Here is a 22,539-nt window from a genome sequence, read left to right as displayed (position 1 = left end):
CTTAGAAGGAGCGTAACAACAAACCTGACGCCAATGACGCCGAAAAACTTTGTACGAAGTGCAGACGAGGGGTTTTTTTCGGTTGTGTTGCTGTCTGTTGAAAGGAAGGGCGTGTGAGTTGTCTTTCGAAGCGTGTCAGATTTTCCTTGGATACACGAGGATAGGAATCAGACTGGAAACTAATTCTTTATACAAGAACCATGAGTATCAGGTATGTCTGGAGAGCTTGTTTAATGCGCCTCATTTATCAACCTTTAATACATGTGCAAATGTTTTCTTGTAAGCCAAAGCAAACTGAAAAAAAAAAAAACTTGCCAGGTTGATGCTAAAAGACTCTGCAACACTGATTTCCTTCATGTTGATGAATCCCAGTCAGCCCGAATAGCCAGGTGAGTTCACTATTCAGCTATGGATAGAGCTAAAGTGTGAAAGAGTGTCTCCTGATGAATAAAGCAGCTTTACAGAAGTTTAAAATTTATATATCTGAGATGATATGAGGAAGAAACCGTGAGAGGAACCAGACTCAGAAGTGAACCTCATCCTCATTGGATAGGAAACAATGTCAATGTAAATATAATGTCATCTCTACATCAGTATATAGTCCAGTGGAATTGTGGAACTAAAAACTTCTGAGAAATTAACAGGTCAGAGTTCATTACAGACTTAACACTAATTCCTTCCTGCTGAAGTCTTCAAATGTTCACCGAGGAAGACTCGGCCACAAAGCTGACCCAACGAAGCAGTAGCATTACAGTCTCCAGGCGGCCCCATCCACAGTAATCCCACGAGGCGCTGGCTGTCCGTGCAGATCAAACCCCAGATGAATGCACACCAAGTGTTCAGACTCCAACCAGAGGTACAGTAGAACATCAGGACTGGAAGAAGAAGTGATCAGACTAGGAACGCAGAACACCGAGTTACCACAGAGACAAACAAATACTTCTTTCTTTTTGAGGGTGCCATTACTTTTGCTCTTATTAAATGATCTATGATCTTTTCAACTTATACAAATACTGTTGTGAAAAACATCTCTAGCTGCTGGCCAAGAGAATGATCCTTACTCCTGTCAATCACAGAGATGTCAGCCAATCACGGGTGTTTGTGTGTACTCGCGTATGTGGAAGAGGGTAGAGTGCGTTTTGCTATTAGTGGGTTAGGAAACAAGTAAACAGAAAACAAGGCGATTTGCTAGCGTCTCATGTCTCAGAAAGCTGGTTTAAACCTGTAGTCTTCCTGGTTGGAAGGGCAGGAAGTTGGGCAGGAAGTCGGGCAGGAAGTTGGGCAGGAACTGGCTGGTGATCAGAGAGACAGATAGAATTCTTTATTTTGTCACATATTCATAATAGAACAATGAAATTCTTTCTTTAATTTCCCAGCTTTTGGAGGTTGGGGTCAGAGCACATGGTCAGCTGTGATATAACCTCCCCCAGAGCAGAGAGGGTTAAGGGCCTTGCTCAAGGGCCCAACAGTGGCAGCTTGAACCCCGATGCGCCGATCAATAACCCAGAGCCTTTACCGCTTGATCCACTTGAAAAAACATGATAAATGAGGCATTGTGTGTGTGTGTGTGTGTGTGTGTGTGTGTGTGTGTGTGTGTGTGTGTGTGTGTGTGTGTGTGTGTGTGTGTGTGTGTGTGTGTGTGTGTGTGTGTGTGTGTGTGTGTGTGTGGGTGGGTGGGTGTTGCTTGTATGAAAAGTATGGACATTCTTAGACTTTTATCATATTATTTAACACCTGCAGGCAGAAACTGACAAAAAAAAACATCTGCAAGTTTAAGCAGTTTACGGAGGAACATTGAAAAGGCAGCATTTCCAAAAACATCTGCTTGAGACCTTTCTGGAAGTTTCTGGAAAAACATTAGTGATGATAATAAAAGCAGATGCTCCCACCCTGACACATCCGATTGTGTAATGCTCAGAAAGCCAAGCGCTTCCTTTTTTTTTTTTTTTCCATGATTAGGAGAGGCATTAGGCAACGTTTGAGGAATCCTGAGATATAAACTTTGTCAGGACAGAAAGGGCCAGTGAGAGGGGAGTGAAGAAGAACGATCTTCATCCTGGTACTCGAGTACACTCAGGAATAACTCTCTCCTTTTCTACGATAAACCCTACACTCCACAGGAATCGGTTCTCCAATCGATTCTGTCTTTAAAGCACCGCAGTTCATCTCACAAGCCTCCAGAACAAATGAACGGGGTTCATTTTAAAGTACAGCCAAGCACACGATGTCAAATTCTCTAATCTGATTGGACGGCAGAGCGTTCTTTATACGTTATACGTTATATAACAGCTAATTAACAGGGACTTGATAAATTGGCAGATTTTTTAAAAAAAAAATGTACTGTTAACATAGTGTGTCTTTCTGTGAGAAAGATGTTTACTTAACATTAATGGATGTTAGTAAAAGGAGTCTCCAGTTCATCTTCAGAATGGAGAAGGCGAAGTGGCGTGATGACCTCAGAGCATCTGCACAACAGCAGGTCTTGGTGTGTAGTGATTAGTACCTACAATAAGTGCTCCTAGAAAGACAACCGTGTGAAGCGGCGACAGGGTCACGGACCCCCGAGGTCTGGTCCGATCGAACAGCAGAGCTACTGTAGCACAAACTGCTGAAAAAGTGAACGCTGGCTCTGATAGAAAAGAGTCAGATCACACAGAGCATCACAGCTTGCTGTATATGGAGCTGTGTAGCTGCAGAGCGTCAGCGTGACCATACTGACTCCTGTACACCACTGAAAGACCCTACAATGGTCACGTGAGCATCAGGACCGGACCACGGACTGATGGAAGAAGAAGAAGAAGGTCTGGTCTGGTCTGATGGATCGGGTTTTCCATCTCAACCTTGAGAAAAGATGGCACCTGGATGCACCGTGTGTAGAAGGCGAGCCAGATGAGGCAGTGTGATGTTCTAATGGGAAACCTTGAGTCCTGCATTCATGTGGATGTTACTTTGACACGTATCACCTGCATTAACATTGCTGCAGACCAAATCCACCTCTTCATGTTCCCTAACAGCAGTGTCGTGTTTCAGGAACTGTCTGTGGAACTTGACAAAGAGTTCATGCTGTTGATTCCAAATTCCCTGCTTACATCATGGTGTCAGATACCACAGCACACCTTCACAGGTCTTGTGGAATCCATTCCTCACAGCATCCGAGCACAAAGCAGAATACACCATATTAGGCAGGTGGTTTTCATTTGAATCTGTGAAGCGGGAGGATGAAAGGCAAGTCGAGAACATGATACGGCAGGGTTCACAGAATATGTTTCCCATTAACTTTTCACAACTTTGATGTACACTGAATAAAAGGAATTTCCCTGAATAGTAGCCGATTCAGACCGCACACAGACCTTCGTTTAACTGAAACCGATCCCAGAGAACGTCCCATAACACTGACCCTCTACAGAACGGTCCAAAATGCAAAACAGGGGGGATTTTGGCAAGAACATCGGGTTGTATCATTATCGACCGTCGTTAAAGAGGTTGCGCTCTTGCATATGCATGTGCTCGTCTTTTAATTGTGTGTATCTGTGGGAAAACAAAACGGTTGGGCGTCTTTTATACATCTATAAGGCTTGAAACTTTTAAAAGCAGAACTCCACCCAGTGAAACCGAGGCCTTTCCAGCAGGCAGAGCCCCAGAGCTGAGCCAAACAAAAGGTCAGCCATCTTTTTTTACTTCATCTGTTCAATAGTGTGTGTGTGTGTGTGTGTGTGTGTGTGTGTGTGTGTGTGTGTGTGTGTGTGTGTGTGTGTGTGTGTTTCTCTCTGATGGCTGAGTCCCTGGTAACACTGATTGCCAGGCGAAACACTTTCTTTGTATGTGTGAGGCCTGGGAATTCTGCCATTTCTTGACTTGTATTTATCTAAAACTAAAGTGTGTGTGTGTGTGTGTGTGTGTGTGTGTGTGTGTGTGTGTGTGTGTGTGTGTGTGTGTGTGTGTGTGTGTGTGTGTGTGTGTGTGTGTGGGCGGGTGTGTGACATCTACTACACTCTCCTTCTTTGTCTCTATTTGTTTTAGGTGCCAAAAGTCATCTAATCTCCAGAGTTAGCAGAGACCTGATTTGTGGTTTACTGTGTTTCCATCCCAAGAAGCTTCTTTTGTGTATTTTAGCATTTTCTTTCTTTCTTTCTTTTTTTTTTTTTTTAAGGCAATACAAACAAAAATTTCCCTTCAACCTGCAGATAAACTTTCTCATCTCCGTATCTCAGCCTCTCCGTCCGAAAGGTCTTCTCGCTGCTTTTACATGAACTCCACCTGCCATTTCCAGTCGTCCCGCAAAATTCCATGACATAAAGCTTAGCGATTCTTTACTGCTCGGAAATTGGACATTTTGCCAAAATTCCTGAAGATGGGAGACAAGTTGAGTCGGGGAAAGGGAAAAGATTAGAAACACAGCAGTGAAAGCGTCCATGTCTGCTCTCGCTAGAGAGAGAGAGAGAGAGAGAGAGAGAGAGAGAGAGAGAGAGAGAGAGAGAGAGAGAGAGAGAGAGAGAGAGAGAGAGAAAAGAGAAAGCTTTTTTACAGTATGTAGTAAATTCACAGGGTCTCAGTAGCGGATGGTGAAAACAATGTAGTTCAAAAATAAAATAAAATCCAGATTCTGAGAAATATTCAGAGAGTGTGTGAATCTACATCTATAATAATATTTTTATAACAATATTTTACCAAAAGTACTACTTTGCCACATCCACGTGATCAAACCAAGAAATGGTCTAATGCCCCTTTCCCACCGAGGCAGTTTGAGTGCAGGTTCGGAGCCAAATTTAGAACCAGTTCTTTCTTTTTCGACAGCCAAAGCACCGGCTCCGAACCAGGAAAAGTGGTTCTTAAGTAGCACCAAAATGTTGCTGGTCTAGACTTAAGAACCGCTTGCGTCAGGGGCTGTGGGCGGGGCTGTGGGCGGGGCTACTGTTAGCGCATTTGATAACGTACCTTAAGTATACTAATGTTTAATACACTTTTACTTTACCGCAATATGATCAGTTATCAGCACACATGATAGTAAGTAGCTACATGCTAAGGCTAAATTTTTTTCTGTGTTAACGATAAAATAACGTTATGTACTTTATCGATTATGACCTCCGTTTATACAGATTACACGGAGCCGCACGTACAAATTTTATTCGCCGCGTTTGGGTGTTAATGTAGGTTCGCAAAGCCATGAGCATTAACAGTAAAGTAACATCCGCCATTGTTCTTGTATTTGTGTTTGTCGCTGCTGCGCTAACGTTGCTGTGTAACGTGACACGTATACAGTGACGTCACACTCGGCGCTGTGATGCTCTCTAACCGATGTAAAGGCAAACCGGTTCTTAGAAGGTTCGCCAGTGGAACCAACTTTGATCCAGCACTAGTGCTAGCTCTGAACCAGCACCCAGTTCTTTCCGGTGGAAAAGAGGCATAGGGTTCATTTAGAGGCAGAGAAATTAAAGTGCTGTTCACTCTATCATTGCGCTAAACCTGACTTTTCCCTGGTGGTAAAATGTTGTGAATTATGAAGTGTAAATTGCCTTTTTCCCCAGGGTGATGAAACAGCATCAGAACGACCAGAACCCAGAGTTAAGCTCAGAGCTGAAAACTCATTGCAGGACCATGTTTCAACCTTCCTGAGATGTCCCAGCTGTCGTTGCGTTCCAATTCATGAAGGACTTGAATGTTGAAAAAGAAGATGCCAACTAAATGTGGTCTCAGAGGAGAACAACCTCCTAATCAACACACAAAGTAACATTCTACATACGCTGGATCTCCATATCTGAAGGCTTCGGCATTGAGGAGTTTCTCAGGAGCTCCTGGTTTCCCCGACTCTAACTGTCCGTATCTGACTGTAGAAAGGACATGATTCATAATAACACTCTCTGGTGTTTATAACAGTTTATTATCACACCCTCCAGTGTCACCCAAATGAGGATGAGGTTCACTTTTGAGTCTGGTTCCTCTCAAGGTTTCTTCCTCTTCCATCTAAGGGAGTTTTTCCTCACCACAGTCACCTCAGACTTGTTTATTAGGGATAAATACAAGCAATTTAAATATAAGTCTAATATTAATCTGGAACTTTTTACTATATTTCTTATGCTCTGTAAAGCTACTTTGAGACAATATCCATTGTTAAAAGCGCTACACACAAAAAAAAAACACCACAAGATCAATCCGCCTGTGTTGCCGACTGCAGAGTAACTAAGAGTGATGGAGGAAGACGAGAGCACAAGAGACTACAGAAGTGGAGCATGTCATCAAACACAATCTGGACATGGGGAGATTTGTCCATCAAAGTTTGGATAGAGAATATATTACATGTGGAAATGTGGGTATGCTTCCATTTTAGCCACATTTGTTTAAGAAAAAATAACACAAAACATAATCAAACTAATAAAAGTGAGACGTGTGTAACGGCCTACATGTGTAACACCAGACATGTGTAACACCAGACATGTGTAACTCCAGACGTATGTAACGCCCTACATGTGTAACACCAGACGTGTGTAACACCAGACGTGTGTAACGCCCTACATGTGTAACACCAGACATGTGTAACTCCAGCCGTGTGTAACACCAGACATGTGTAACGCCCTACATGTGTAACTCCAGACATGTGTAACACCAGACATGTGTAACGCCCTACATGTGTAACGCCCTACATGTGTAACTCCAGCCGTGTGTAACACCAGACGTGTGTAACACCAGACATGTGTAACTCCAGACGTGTGTAACGGCCTACATGTGTAACACCAGACGTGTAACTCCAGCCGTGTGTAATGGCCTACATGTGTAACACCAGACGTGTAACACCAGACGTGTAACTCCAGACATGTGTAACACCAGACATGTGTAACACCAGACATGTGTAACGCCCTACATGTGTAACTCCAGACATGTGTAACACCAGACATGTGTAACTCCAGCCGTGTGTAACACCAGACATGTGTAACTCCAGACGTGTGTAATGGCCTACATGTGTAACACCAGACGTGTAACACCAGACATGTGTAACTCCAGCCGTGTGTAACACCAGACATGTGTAACACCCTACATGTGTAACACCAGACATGTGTAACTCCAGCCGTGTGTAACACCAGACATGTGTAACGCCCTACATGTGTAACTCCAGACATGTGTAACGCCCTACATGTGTAACTCCAGACATGTGTAACACCAGACATGTGTAACTCCAGACGTGTGTAACGGCCTACATGTGTAACACCAGACGTGTGTAACACCAGCCGTGTGTAACACCAGCCATGTATAACGCCCTACATGTGTAACACCAGACATGTGTAACACCAGACATGTGTAACACCAGACATGTGTAACTCCAGACATGTGTAACACCAGACATGTGTAACTCCAGCCATGTATAACGCCCTACATGTGTAACTCCAGACATGTGTAACTCCAGACATGTGTAACACCAGACATGTGTAACTCCAGACATGTGTAACACCAGACATGTGTAACACCAGACGTGTGTAACACCATACGTGTGTAACTCCAGACGTGTGTAACGGCCTACATGTGTAACACCAGACGTGTGTAACTCCAGACGTGTGTAACGGCCTACATGTGTAACTCCAGACATGTGTAACACCAGACATGTGTAACTCCAGACATGTGTAACACCAGACATGTGTAACTCCAGCCATGTATAACGCCCTACATGTGTAACTCCAAACATGTGTAACTCCAGACATGTGTAACACCAGACATGTGTAACTCCAGACATGTGTAAAACCAGACGTGTGTAACACCATACGTGTGTAACTCCAGACGTGTGTAATGGCCTACATGTGTAACACCAGACGTGTGTAACTCCAGACGTGTGTAATGGCCTACATGTGTAACTCCAGACATGTGTAACTCCAGACATGTGTAACACCAGACATGTGTAACACCAGACATGTGTAACACCAAACGTGTGTAACGCCCTACATGTGTAACACCAGACGTGTGTAACACAAGACGTGTGTAACACCAGACATGTGTAACACCAGACGTGTGTAACGGCCTACATGTGTAACACCAGACGTGTGTAACTCCAGACGTGTGTAATGGCCTACATGTGTAACACCAGACATGTGTAACTCCAGACATGTGTAACACCAGACATGTGTAACACCAGACATGTGTAACACCAAACGTGTGTAACGCCCTACATGTGTAACACCAGACGTGTGTAACACAAGACGTGTGTAACACCAGACATGTGTAACACCAGACGTGTGTAACGGCCTACATGTGTAACTCCAGACATGTGTAACACCAGACATGTGTAACTCCAGACATGTGTAACACCAGACATGTGTAACTCCAGCCATGTATAACGCCCTACATGTGTAACTCCAGACATGTGTAACTCCAGACATGTGTAACACCAGACATGTGTAACTCCAGACATGTGTAAAACCAGACGTGTGTAACACCATACGTGTGTAACTCCAGACGTGTGTAATGGCCTACATGTGTAACACCAGACGTGTGTAACTCCAGACGTGTGTAATGGCCTACATGTGTAACTCCAGACATGTGTAACTCCAGACATGTGTAACACCAGACATGTGTAACACCAGACATGTGTAACACCAAACGTGTGTAACGCCCTACATGTGTAACACCAGACGTGTGTAACACAAGACGTGTGTAACACCAGACATGTGTAACACCAGACGTGTGTAACGACCTACATGTGTAACTCCAGACATGTGTAACACCAGACGTGTGTAACGACCTACATGTGTAACTCCAGACATGTGTAACACCAGACATGTGTAACACCAGACGTGTGTAACGACCTACATGTGTAACTCCAGACATGTGTAACACCAGACATGTGTAACACCAGACGTGTGTAACACCAGACGTGTGTAACGCTCTACATGTGTAACACCAGACATGTGTAACACCAGACTTGTGTAACTCCAGACATGTGTAACACCAGACATGTGTAACTCCAGACATGTGTAACACCAGACATGTGTAACACCAGACATGTGTAACTCCAGACATGTGTAACACCAGACATGTGTAACACCATACGTGTGTAACTCCAGACGTGTGTAACGGCCTACATGTGTAACACCAGACGTGTGTAACTCCAGACGTGTGTAACACCAGACGTGTGTAACACCAGACATGTGTAACACCAGACATGTGTAACACCAGACATGTGTAACACCAGACGTGTGTAACGCTCTACATGTGTAACACCAGACATGTGTAACACCAGACTTGTGTAACTCCAGACATGTGTAACACCAGACATGTGTAACTCCAGACATGTGTAACACCAGACATGTGTAACACCATACGTGTGTAACTCCAGACGTGTGTAACGGCCTACATGTGTAACACCAGACGTGTGTAACTCCAGACGTGTGTAACACCAGACGTGTGTAACACCAGACATGTGTAACACCAGACATGTGTAACACCAGACATGTGTAACACCAGACGTGTGTAACGGCCTACATGTGTAACACCAGACGTGTAACACCAGACATGTGTAACTCCAGACGTGTGTAACGCCCTACATGTGTAACACCAGCCGTGTGTAACGCCCTACATGTGTAACACCAGACGTGTGTAACGCCCTACATGTGTAACACCAGACGTGTGTAACGCCCTACATGTGTAACACCAGACGTGTGTAACGCCCTACATGTGTAACACCAGACATGTGTAACACCAGACATGTGTAACGCCCTACATGTGTAACACCAGACATGTGTAACTCCAGCCGTGTGTAACACCAGACGTGTGTAACACCAGACGTGTGTAACGGCCTACATGTGTAACACCAGACGTGTGTAACACCAGACGTGTGTAACGCCCTACATGTGTAACACCAGACGTGTGTAACGCCCTACATGTGTAACACCAGACATGTGTAACACCAGACGTGTGTAACGCCCTACATGTGTAACACCAGACATGTGTAACACCAGATGTGTGTAACACCAGACATGTGTAACATCAGACGTGTGTAACACCTTACATGTGTAACTCCAGACGTGTGTAACACCAGACGTGTGTAACATCAGACGTGTGTAACACCTTACATGTGTAACACCAGACATGTGTAACACCAGATGTGTGTAACACCAGATGTGTGTAACACCAGACGTGTGTAACATCAGACGTGTGTAACACCTTACATGTGTAACTCCAGACGTGTGTAACACCAGACGTGTGTAACGGCCTACATGTGTAACTCCAGACGTTTGTAACATGAGTTCATCGTGGATTTGAGAGACGTCTCTAAAGTGAGTTTACAAAGAGGTTTTGTAAATAAAGTTACATGTTGCTAAAAAGCATGATGCTAAATTCAGCGAGCGGCAGCGAGGAAGTGAGCGGAGATCCTACATTTCTTAATGAGATTGAATGTGTGTGAACGCAGATTTTATCTCCTTTACGTTCGCCAACATTTGAGACACCTTGTATTACAATATTGTTAAAGTTTAAAACATAAAATAAATAATCCGTTAAAAAAATTTGTCCTCTAGGTTTTTGCTGTTATGTAAAAGTCTGTTTTGTATTATTCCCTTTTTTTGCCTGGAATGTTTCTCATCTGCATCCTGCTTCTTCATATTTGGTGCCTTTTTCATTTCCAAAGGCTTTTTCAGAGCTCAGAGTAATACATCCTTCAAATGCTGATATTGCACAGATGTTCAATCAAACACACGCACAAACACACACACACACACACACACATATACACACACACACTGCACCAGGTTCTGGGAAAGAGGTGTAACGTGTATATCTTTTTAAGACACTCGAGTAAAGGCAAAGAGTTGCCAGTGCCGTTTGGTGAGAGCAGTAACCCCAAACCAGACTGAACCAGATGGTCCAATTAATTACAACTGGAAAAAAAACTGGGTTTTCTATCATGAACAGCGAGTAACAATCAAACATTTACCTCATGTTTCACACAAAAAGACCTAGACGATATGTTCTATGCCTGGAAGCGCAGCGTTAAGACGAGTCTCGACTTACATGCGGTTCTGGCACTTGTTAAGACAGTAAAAAGCATTTTTTCTTTTACCGAGCCAATCATGAGTCAAGCACACAAACAGAATCACATTAAGAGTTATTGATGGACATCAAAGTCCAGCTCGGAGGCCTAATTATTATTCACATGCTGAGGGGAACAGGATATGAAGAGTATAAAATCCACTTCACACACTTCCTGTTCATGAAGCCGTGGCATCATGTGTACGGAAACTTCTGGAACTGAAACCCTTGGCACTGCTGTTGATAACCCTGAAGCCTTTAAACATTGTGTTTGTTACTGAGCATAAGATGGACTGTTTAGTGGTTCAGTTGAGTCTAAAGCAGATTGACATAATCACTGAGATGTTTATAATGACCTTCTAAATCAAAGCTTTTCACACCGGAAATCATTAATGGGGCTAACATTTAATGGCTCTTCATAATCTAACGTTTTACGATCTACATTTCTGCTGATTTGCATATTCGTGTATCGACAGCCATCGATTGGATAAATCCAGCACGCGACCTCTTTAAATAACGGCGTGTCTCACACTTTGTGATAAAGTTCATGTGTGTGTCTGTACTCGAGCACGTTTTGTTATATTTCAGAGCTTTATGATGTATTTTTACTCTTCTTAAGTTTGTCGTTTACTTGACCAGCTTTATTTATTCTTTGATATTGTGATTCTGCTCATTTTTTCAGTGTGACAAATTTTCATCTCGCACACTTCCGTGATGTTTAGTGTTTTGCTTCCTGACCCAGTCTACCAAATATTTTTGATAAATATTGCAATGTCCGGGAGCACGGTGGCTTAGTGGTTAGCACGTTTGCCTCACACCTCCAGGGTTGGGGGCTCGATTCCCGCCTCCGCCTTGTGTGTGTGGAGTTTGCATGTTCTCCCCGTGCCTCAGGGGTTTCCTCCGGGTACTCCGGTTTCCTCCCCTGGTCCAAAGACATGCATGGTAGGTTGATTGGCATCTCTGGAAAATTGTCTGTAGTGTGTGAGTGTGTGAGTGAATGAGAGTGTGTGTGTGCCCTGTGATGGGTTGGCACTCCGTCCAGGGTGTATCCTGCCTCGATGCCCGATGACGCCTGAGATAGGCACAGGCTCCCCGTGACCCGAGAAGTTCAGATAAGCGGTAGAAAATGAGTGAGTGAATATTTAATATATATATATTTTTTTATATTAAGAGACACTCTGAGACACTCTGAATGTTTGTTCATCTAAAATCAGCTCAAATTTATCTTCAACATTTTAAAATTTAGTGCAGGATTATCAACAGAGGTAAAAACACATGTCTAAAACACACTAAAAAAGCAACAGACTCCAGATTTATTTTAGATCAGATTCACAGACACAACACCTCCCATGAGTCCATCTCCGTTCCTCCAGCAGACTAGTGCACAGGTAAAAACGAAGGATTAAAGAACACCACTGTGCAGTTGTTCTTATATCTGAGTTTGTATTTTTAGCATTTACATTATTTAACAGACGCCCTTTTTTTAATATACAACTGAGCAATTGAGGGTTAAGGGCCTTGCTCAGGGGCCCAGCAGTGGCGGCTTGTTGGACATAAGAATCGAATTCACATCCTTTCAATTGGTAGCCCAACACCTTAACCGCTAGGCTACCACATATTGTACAACACGATATCCTTATACTTATGTATGTGTCTGATGCTTTTCGTCGTAATGTGGCCACTGTGACCTTCAAACCCAAGAGTTTACACAGAGACAGTTTCCCTGAACCACTAATCACATAGCTGCTTTTATTTTGTCATAATGCACTTTTTAACAGGCTACAAGTTAAACGTGCCCCATGTGCGAGCACTGAGATTTTTCATCATACTTACTTTTTGTTTCTTTTTCTTTCCTTCCTCTGGGCTTCGGCAGGTGGTGAAATGAAAGAAAGCAAACACTGCAGAGAGAGTTTGGCCTTCGTAACAGGTCATTTCACAAACGTCCTGATGGATGTAACAGACCTGGACCTGGCCACGGCTTCATGAAGCTCAGTCAAGAAAAACGTGCCTCGGTTCTGACCTCGCAAAGAAACGTAAGCTGGGTTAAAGTGAACAAAAATGAACAAGAATGTGGCTAAAGCTTTATTGTAGTCTGAGCTTAAGGGATATCTTTGACAGGAACATGTGAGCCAGGAGAACATCCGTGTTAATACACAATTTTACATGAACAAAGAAACTAACACTTTATTCATGGTTGGATTTTTATGAGCTACAGAAAACCCACAATGACCAACACCTTAATGATGCAGTTAATTCTCTTGAATTTCCTCTGGGATCAACAATCAATCAATCAATCTATCTATCTATCTATCTATCTATCTATCTATCTATCTATCTATCTATCTATCTATCTATCTATCTATCTATCTATCTATCTATCTATCACTCACTCACTCACTCACTCACTCACTCACTCACTCACTCACTCACTCACTCACTCACTCACTCACTCACTCTCTGTCTGTCTGTCTGTCTGTCTGTCTGTCTGTCTGTCTGTCTGTCGCTAGTTCCCTTATTTATCTATCAAAATAGTAAAATAATTCAGTTCATATAATTATTAAATTAATTCATAATTAAATAATTCATTGTTTTCATTTTTCTTCATGTTAGCAACAATGACTTTCATTTTTCAGTAATTTTAATTAATTAAAACTTTTTTGTTTTGTTAAATAACGTGATTTTAGCTCATTTATTATTACCTTTATATTACTTTTATATATGTTCTTGAATTTCGATAAATAAATTGTAAAAAGACTGGAAGTGCTAAATCTTGACCTTAATACTAAACTTTACATACAAATTAGCCTGTGTGTGTGTTTGTGTGTGTGTGTGTGTGTGTGTGTGTGTGTGTGTGTGTGTGTGTGTGTGTGTGTGTGTGTGTGTGTGTGTGTGTGTGTGTGTGTGTGTGTGTGTGTGTGTGTGTGTTGAGAACCCAGTCATCAGATCAGATCAGAAGCAGTGCCAAACCTTAAGCAGACACAGCCACATCAGCCAGCGGTGGTTCTTTCCTTCTAAATTACATCCAGATTGTTTACAGCCATTGAGTCAGCAGGCCAAGTTGCAGTCTCACACCATGTTGTTACGAGCTCCTACCCCATGTGCGCACACAATAAACAACTCACTTTTTTTCTCTATAGGAAATGAATATAGATTTAACAGGTATAAAGATCCTCCTGACAGGTTACATGTTTATAATCCAGTAAACGAGCTCTTATAAAAGTTAATTGAAGGTAGGGTTAAAAACGGTCCTTAGATGCAACACCAGACACACTTCGACTGCTGCAGACTGGAGTGTACGGTAGTATTTCTATTGATCCTTTCTTTCCATTTCTTTCATCATCTGTAATATGTACCTGCGTTTACCTGTAGACATGTAGAGAAGGTTTGGAGCAAGAAGTGCTTAGTAGCTATCGTATAATGTTTAAGCTGGTGGTCCATCAACCTGACACTGGTGGGTCCTTGAGAAAATCTTTAACCTTCAACAGCTCAGTAATAGAAATAAGATCAAGTTCCTGTGGAGAAAAAAATAAATGTTTGACCTAGGATCAGTGTTGTATATGGTTTATGGACCAATGGATCTTGAAAGCATATGTACGTCTTGATATTTCGATATATCTTTGACCAAAAAAAAAAAAGAAGCTGATTAAAGTTGAGAGCAAGCCAAATTTCTGAAAGATCAAGTGGAGTTTCAGTCAAACTGGCAGTGGCAAGACTCTACCTGCCTTTTCTTCTCTCATTCAGATTCAGACACAAACGTTTAGTTCCTCGTGGCGTTCAACTTTTCTCTCTTCTCTTACATGCTTTGTCGTTCATCTGCTGGAGAAACAAAGTGCTTCGCTTTAAGCGGGGTTTAGAAATGACTCCTTTGAACTGAAAAGCTTCTTTAAAACACGGGGTGTGTTTTCTTTCCCTTTTTTTTTTTTTTTTTTTTATGTACCTGTATCATCTGCAATCCATTCAGGATTAAATCTCCCTCACATGTAATTACAGCTCACTTTAATTGTTTAGATACGATCTGCTAAATAAGTACCTTGGGAACTCTGGAAACTTCCAGATGTCATTACATTATTTATAAGAGCGACACGTTGAAATAGTTTTTCCCACACAGACGTTTGTGAAAAGGTTAAAAACTGTTTGAATGGTTCACTGAAACCGTAGCTTTGTTCTGCTCAAGTGCAGCTCTGTGGCTCAGGAAGAAGATAAATAGTGTATAAAAAGCATATACGTGAGCATGGTAGAGTATACATCCCAGTTTAATTGGAACGTGTCGGTTCTACACATGGAACAGTGACAGACTGTGAGTAGGCAGCAAATTGACCACTTTGGCGAAATTACTGAGTCGTAAATTGCTAAACAACGGGATAAACATCATTTCACTGTGTTTTCACATGTTAACAAATGTCCACATGACTGTTGATCTGTTATGTAAGCAGCTGAGTGATGTGACATATGGCTAAGTACAGTGACCCATACTCAGAATTTGTTCTCTGCATTTAACCCATCCAACGTGTACACACACACACAGCAGTGAACACACACAGTGGGCAGCCATTTATGCTGCGGTGCCCGGGGAGCAGTTAGGGGGTTCAGTGCCTTGCTCAAGGGCACCTCAGTCATGGTCGGCCCGAGACTCGAACCCACAACCTTCGGGTTACGAGTCAGACTCTCTAACCATTAGGCTATGACTGCCCATACAACCAAGATATGGGAATGACATGAGGATTCATACAGATTAAGAACTATACTCCCCAAATTTTATCAAAATGTCTCCTGCTCTAACAAAAGAGGACAACACACTGGACCACGTACTGTATACAGAAACAGAAGGAGCTGAGGAGTACTGTAGTAGGCCATTTCCTTTCCCCACCTGGGTCAATCTGATCACCTTTCTTTGTTCAGGCTACCCAAATATGCACAACTCATCAAACATGTGAAACCATCAGTGAAGACAGTGAAGGTATGGCCAGGGAGAGGCATTTCCTAACTACACCACCAGTTTCATGACACTTAATTGAGCACGTTTTTCTTACAGTCCACCTCAGACATTATCTGTACTGGACCATATAGTGACGTGACATACGGCTAAGTACGGTGACCGTACTTTGTTCTCTGCATTTAACCCATCCTAAGTGCTCACACACAGCAGTGAACACACACACACCGTGAACACACACCCGGACATTTAACCCATCCTAAGTGCTCACACACAGCAGTGAACACACACACCGTGAACACACACCCGGAGCAGTGGGCAGCCATTTATGCTGCGGCGCCCGGGGAGCAGTTGGGGGGTTCGGTGCCTTGCTCAAGGGCACCTCAATCGTGGCCGGCCTGAGACTCGAACCCACAACCTTTGGGTTACGAATCAGACTCTCTAACCATTAGGCCACGACTGCCCCATCATCACGTTCATTGACATTGACTTTAATACTGCCAAACACGTGAAACTCTTTCCTAATCAGAAGCCGTGGATGAACTCGGAGGTCTGCTTCCTTGCTGAAAGCAAGAGATGTTGCTTTTAAATCTGGTGATGCAGAGGAATACAGCAGAGTCAGGGCCAAACTGAGAAGGTGGCATTAGGAAAGCCATGCATGCACATACACTTCGCACCGAGGAGCGCTTCCACAGCAACTCCGACCCCAGACGCATGAGGAAAGGCATCCAGACTATCAGTGATCACAAACCTCTAAAGTGAAGTGACATACGGCTAAGGACGGTGACCCATACTCAGAATTCGTTCTCTGCATTTGACCCATCCAAAGTGCACACACAGCAGTGAACACACACACACCGTGAACACAGAGAAATGCCTTCCTCTCAGATGAGCTCAACCACTTCTTTGCTCACTTTGATCACACCACAAACGTTGACTCCTCCATAGTTCATCATCCTACTTCACTTTCCACATGAGCAGAGATGCATGGAAGTCAGTTGCATAAAATGCATTAAATTTATGGCTATTGGATTGGTTCTTCCAGAGCAAGCTACGAAAGTGCTTTTAAGTCTCTACCGATGAATACATTAACTTCAGGTTACAGACATACTGTAGATCAGTGGTCCCCAACCTTTTTTTTGCCGCGGACAGGTCAATGTTTGATCATTTTACCGCGGCCCGCTGGGGGTGGGAGGTGAGGCGGCGATTATACACTCACTCTCACTCACTCATTTCCAACCGCTTATCCGAACTTCTCGGGTCACGGGGAGCCTGTGCCTATCTCAGGCGTCATCGGGCATCTAGGCAGGATACACCCTGGACGGAGTGCCAACCCATCACAGGGCACACACACACTCTCATTCACTCACACACTCACACACAATTTTCCAGAGATGCCAATCAACCTACCATGCATGTCTTTGGACCGGGGGAGGAAACCGGAGTACCCGGAGGAAACCCCCGAGGCACGGGGAGAACATGCAAACTCCACACACACAAGGCGGAGGCGGGAATCGAACCCCGAGTCTGGAGGTGTGAGGCGAACATGCTACCCACTAAGCCACTGTGCCCCCCGGCTATACAATTAAATTAAAATTAATAATTTTAATATAATTGTATTTAAACATGCCTTTTTAACTCACTACAACGCTTAATCAATGAGAACCCTGAGCTGGTTTCTTTACAACGAGACGGGTCCATCTGGGGTAATAGGAGACAATGACACCCGAAGTGTGTTGCTTATGTCCAGTTTATTCCGTGGTTTTGTTTCGGTTACTGTCACTGCAGAAAACCCCACTTCACACAGATAGCATGTCGGAAATGGCGATAGGGATTTAAGTGCTGTGGTGACAATCTCAGGGTATTCCGCCATGACTTTAATCCAGAACACCGGCAGAGTTTCTAACTTTCTAACGACGTCTGTTTCGTCCCCATTTTTGCTAATTTGTACTTTAAATTTGAGCAAACGTACACCAAGCACTGTTAAACATGACAAAGTACCGGTGAACATAGAGAAGAGCGATACACACCTCTCCACCAAAGCTACAACACCACTGCCGCTTGCAGCCGCTCAGCTCCAGACGTCACCTAAAACTGCCCCGATATCACGATATTTTGCGCATGCGCGGTATTGGTGCGGCTTTAGGTGACGTCTCTCAGCTCCAGGTTAACCTCTCGTCCATGGAAAGTCGCATAAACCCGAGAGAAATACACCACAGTAAATAAAATTGAAATAATTTAATGCTCCTTGGGCGGCCCGGTACCGGCCCGGGGGTTGGGGACCACTGCTGTAGGATACCATCAACCTAAAACTGGCCGTTTCTTTTATTTATTTACTTTTATTAAACATACACATAACAAACAAGGGGAAAAGTGCTAGTTTAAGTGTTTCATGAAGATGACTTAGCTGTTCGGACATCATAGGGAAGTTCATTCCACCACCTCAGTGCCAGAACAGAGAAGAGTCTTGAATGTATACCTACGTATATCCTGCATTCCTACTGTAGGTCGACCTGACAGAGGTGAGTTGCGGTAGTCCGGTCGTATAATGTGCAAGAGACCGAACACGTACCTGGGCAGCCTGTGTGGAAAAAATATGTCTGAATCCTTCTGATGTTGTAAAGAAACCGACATGAGAGTGTCACATACAGTACAGTAAGCAACATGTGAGGAAAATTACAGTTGATTATTCATGGTTAATCCAAGGATGTGACCAAAAGAAGACCAGATCGTTGTGCAGGGATAATGCAAGATCTTGACCTGGGGATGAATCACCTGGGATGATCAGCAGTTCAGTTCTGCTGGGATTGAGTTTCAACTGATGAACCATCATCCGTGATGATATGTCATCGAAAACATGCTGAGATTCGTGCAGAAGCCGTGGTATCTGAGTGCGGGCAGGAGAATGAGCGTTGAGTGTCATCAGCATAGCAGTGATAAGAGATCCCATGTGAGGAGATTCACCAAGAGAGTGAGTGAGAGGGAAAAGTTGTGCTTTCTGCTGCTTTCTCTCTGCTGACTTTAGATCTTTTCAAATTGCTGTGTAACACATCTGACCACAACCATCATACCAAGAATTCATCCTCAGAGTGTTGAACAATTTCTGCCCTGTTGCTTTTCACCCCCATTTTTACGAAGTGTTGAGAAACTGGTTCACTCACTGTTCAAACAGGTCGACAGATGATGCTATTTCTACTACACTAACCCTAGATCTCTCTCACCTGGATAGCAACAATACATATATTAGGATGTTGTTCACTGATTTGAATTTAACATGGTCATCTCTACTAAACGGATCAATAAGCTCAGCATCATATAAGTATCTTGCCATTCATGTGTAGATGGATTATGGACTTCCCAAACAATAGACCTCAGTCTGTTAGATTTAGTAATCATGTCCTCCACCCTTATCATGCCCACAAACATAAACCTACTGAACTCTACACTACACCTGTAGGACCCTGATGTCTCACTAATACTTTAATATCTATCTATCTATCTATCTATCTATCTATCTATCTATCTATCTATCTATCTATCTATCTATCTATCTATCTATCTATCTATCTATCTGTCTGTCTGTCTGTCTGTCTGTCTGTCTGTCTGTCTGTCTGTCTGTCTATCAAAAATAGCCAAGCAAAATCTCTCTCTCTCTCTCTCTCTCTCTCTCTCTCTCTCTCTCTCTCTCTCAAACAACCTTCAGATTCTCTCTTTTCTCTCTGTCTGTTTCTCTTTCTCTCTCTAAGTATGCTTCAGACTCTCTTTCTTTTTCTCTCTTCAGTCTCAAGCTTCAGATTCTCTTCTCTCTCTCTCTCTCTCTCTCTCTCTCTCTCTCTCTCTCTCTCTCTCTCTCTCTCTCTACCACTAACCATGTTAACTTTGAAGTTTCTCTTTACTTAATAAAACAGGCCATGATGGTATCATTGTAACTCCAAATCCCAGATCAGTGTATCATGAAATATTGGAAAGCAAATCTTCTTGATCTTTGTTCAGACTATGGATCTGCACTAAATACTACACAGTAACACTGATCGTAGATGATCTATATGTTTGGTAATAAACATAAAGGCATCATATTTTCAGAGTACATGTACAGAACAGAACGTTTAGTGAAGCAGTTATTATACATGTTAGTTTTACTGGAATCTTATAAATAACAGAAAATAAAACAATTTTATAGTAACATTAAACCGTTTGAGTTTATGTGGGAACATTGAGTACCTCTACACTGAGTAACTCTTTCCATTACTTTGAAAAAAACAAAGTTCAACAAACAAGTGTTGAAAATGAACAACCAGAAGCGTTTAGAGCGCTTAACGTTTAGCTTTCAGGCTTCAGGACTTCAGATCCAAATCACAATCAAGTCATTTTAAAGTGAAAGATCTAAAAATGAAAGGGAGAGAAGAGGCTCTGGTGAGGGAACGACTGTTTACAGCTGCTATTGAAACGAGAAGTAACATTATGAAGAGGTTTTATAAACAGTTAAATATTACAGCAAAGTAATTATATACCGTTGTTAAGACTTTACAAAATATACAGTACAGTCCAAAAGTTTGGACACACCTTCCAAAAGTTTGGACACACCTTCCAAAAGTTTGGACACACCACCTTTTCAACAGGACAATGACCCCAAACACACCTCCAGGCTGTGTAAGGGCTATTTGACCATGAAGGAGAGTGATGGGGTGCTGCACCAGATGACCCGGCCTCCACAGTCACTGGACCTGAACCCGATCGAGATGGTTTTGGTGAGCTGGACCGTAGAGTGAAGGCAAAAGGGCCAACAAGTGCTAAGCATCTCTGGGAACTCCTTCAAGACTGTTGGAAGACCATTTCAGGTGACGACCTCTTGAAGCTCATCAAGAGAATGCCAAGAGTGTGTAAAGCAGTAATCAAAGCAAAAGGTGGCTACTTTAAAGAACCTAGAATATGACATATTTGCAGTTGTTTCACACTTTTTTGTCACGTACGTATATAATTCCACACGTGTTAATTCATAGTTTTGATGCCTTCAGTGTGAATATATATTTAAATACAGCACAAATAAGAGAGTACGAACAATAAATATGTACAGATCTCTCCATAAGCGTGCTTGAGAAAGAGAGAGAGGGAAAGGAAGAGAGCGAGAGTCTGAAGAGAATGTGTGAATCTTGATTCAGAGATAATTGGTGATAATTGGTGGAGGACTTTGCTCATGCGTACTTCCCGAAAGTAGATGGAAAAAGAGAGACAAGGAAAGAGGAGATATATATATATATATATATATATATATATATATATATATATATATATATATATATATATAGAGAGAGAGAGAGAGAGAGAGAGAGAGAGAGAGAGAGAGAATATGAAGCTTGCACGAGATAGATTCAGGGCTCTCAAGTTTTCAAGACAGGCAACCGTTGCATTAAATCTTACCCAGGTAGTGCTATTTTCTGATTGGCTGTTGTGTAGCCTCTTTTTTTGATTGGCTGATAAATGTCAGGCTCGACTAAGAACTCCAGGGGAGACGCTCTTGAGAGAGATAGAGGAAGTTAGGGTCAGAGCATAACAGGGTCAGTTATGCTACATAGCCCCTGGAGCAATGATCCAGCAGTGTCAGTGTTATGTTTCTATCTCAGAGCCTTGTAAACTGTTTCATTCTTTATTTTACAGCCTGTAAGTTTACTGTGTGTAGACTTTTTGTTCTGTAAAATTATCAGCTGGATTTTTTTAGGATATCAATTCACTAAAAAGAGTAAACTACTGACTGTATGTAAAAATGAACCCTGTTGTATATCGCTCATGACACACACCATTAAAGATGTCCTACATTTCTAAAACGCCACGTTAAAAACCGATATCACTGATATACTAATATAAGGAGAAGACCATGCTGTCATTTCTCACACGTCTTTCTCGAATGGAGCACCTAATGCTCTGCAAAACACATAACTCTCGCAAGCTGGATTCTGGAATTCAGCATAGAGGATAAGCAGGTCACCATCTGTAACCTCCAGAGAGCTAATGCTAACATCCTCCCACCATCCACTCACTTAGATAAAACATTAGCATTAGAGTTCAGCCCCAGAGTGCTAACGTTGATCATGACTTACTGTATAAGCATGGCCATGTTAGCAACAACTAGCAGCTAGCATTGAGATCGTAGAAATGTACATGTACAGTGACTAGCAAGGTTGTTCGGCTAGCTGGCTAGCTGTACATGTTCCTTAACAGCACAATGAACAAAAGTTGGCCAAATATATTAGCTCATCTTTTAGAATTCATGTTAAGGCAAATTATTTAGTGTAATTGGTAAGAAACGTGTGTAGAAAAGTTGTAAAGCTAAGCTAAGCTAGCTAGCGTTTGGGACATTTACAAATGAATCCAGTCAGGTGTTAGCCAATGTCAGCTTTCTGGGGTTTTTTTTTGTTTTGTTTTAATTTACTTTTTGTTTTATTTTGTAATGCAGATGTATAGCAGGTGAGCTGTGTAAAAAATGTTTATTTAGCATATATGGAAGGAGTCTCCAGTGTCAGAGCTTTATTCAATGATCAGATCTTCAGTATGCTTTGCAGGTTTCTTAAGCCCTATTCGGACGGGATTAGTTCTACATGGGG

This window comes from Tachysurus fulvidraco, chromosome 19, assembly GCF_022655615.1.
Source record: "Tachysurus fulvidraco isolate hzauxx_2018 chromosome 19, HZAU_PFXX_2.0, whole genome shotgun sequence".
NCBI lineage: Eukaryota > Metazoa > Chordata > Actinopteri > Siluriformes > Bagridae > Tachysurus > Tachysurus fulvidraco.
The sequence above is the reverse complement of the archived record's forward strand: the minus strand, read 5'-3'. Positions refer to the sequence as shown.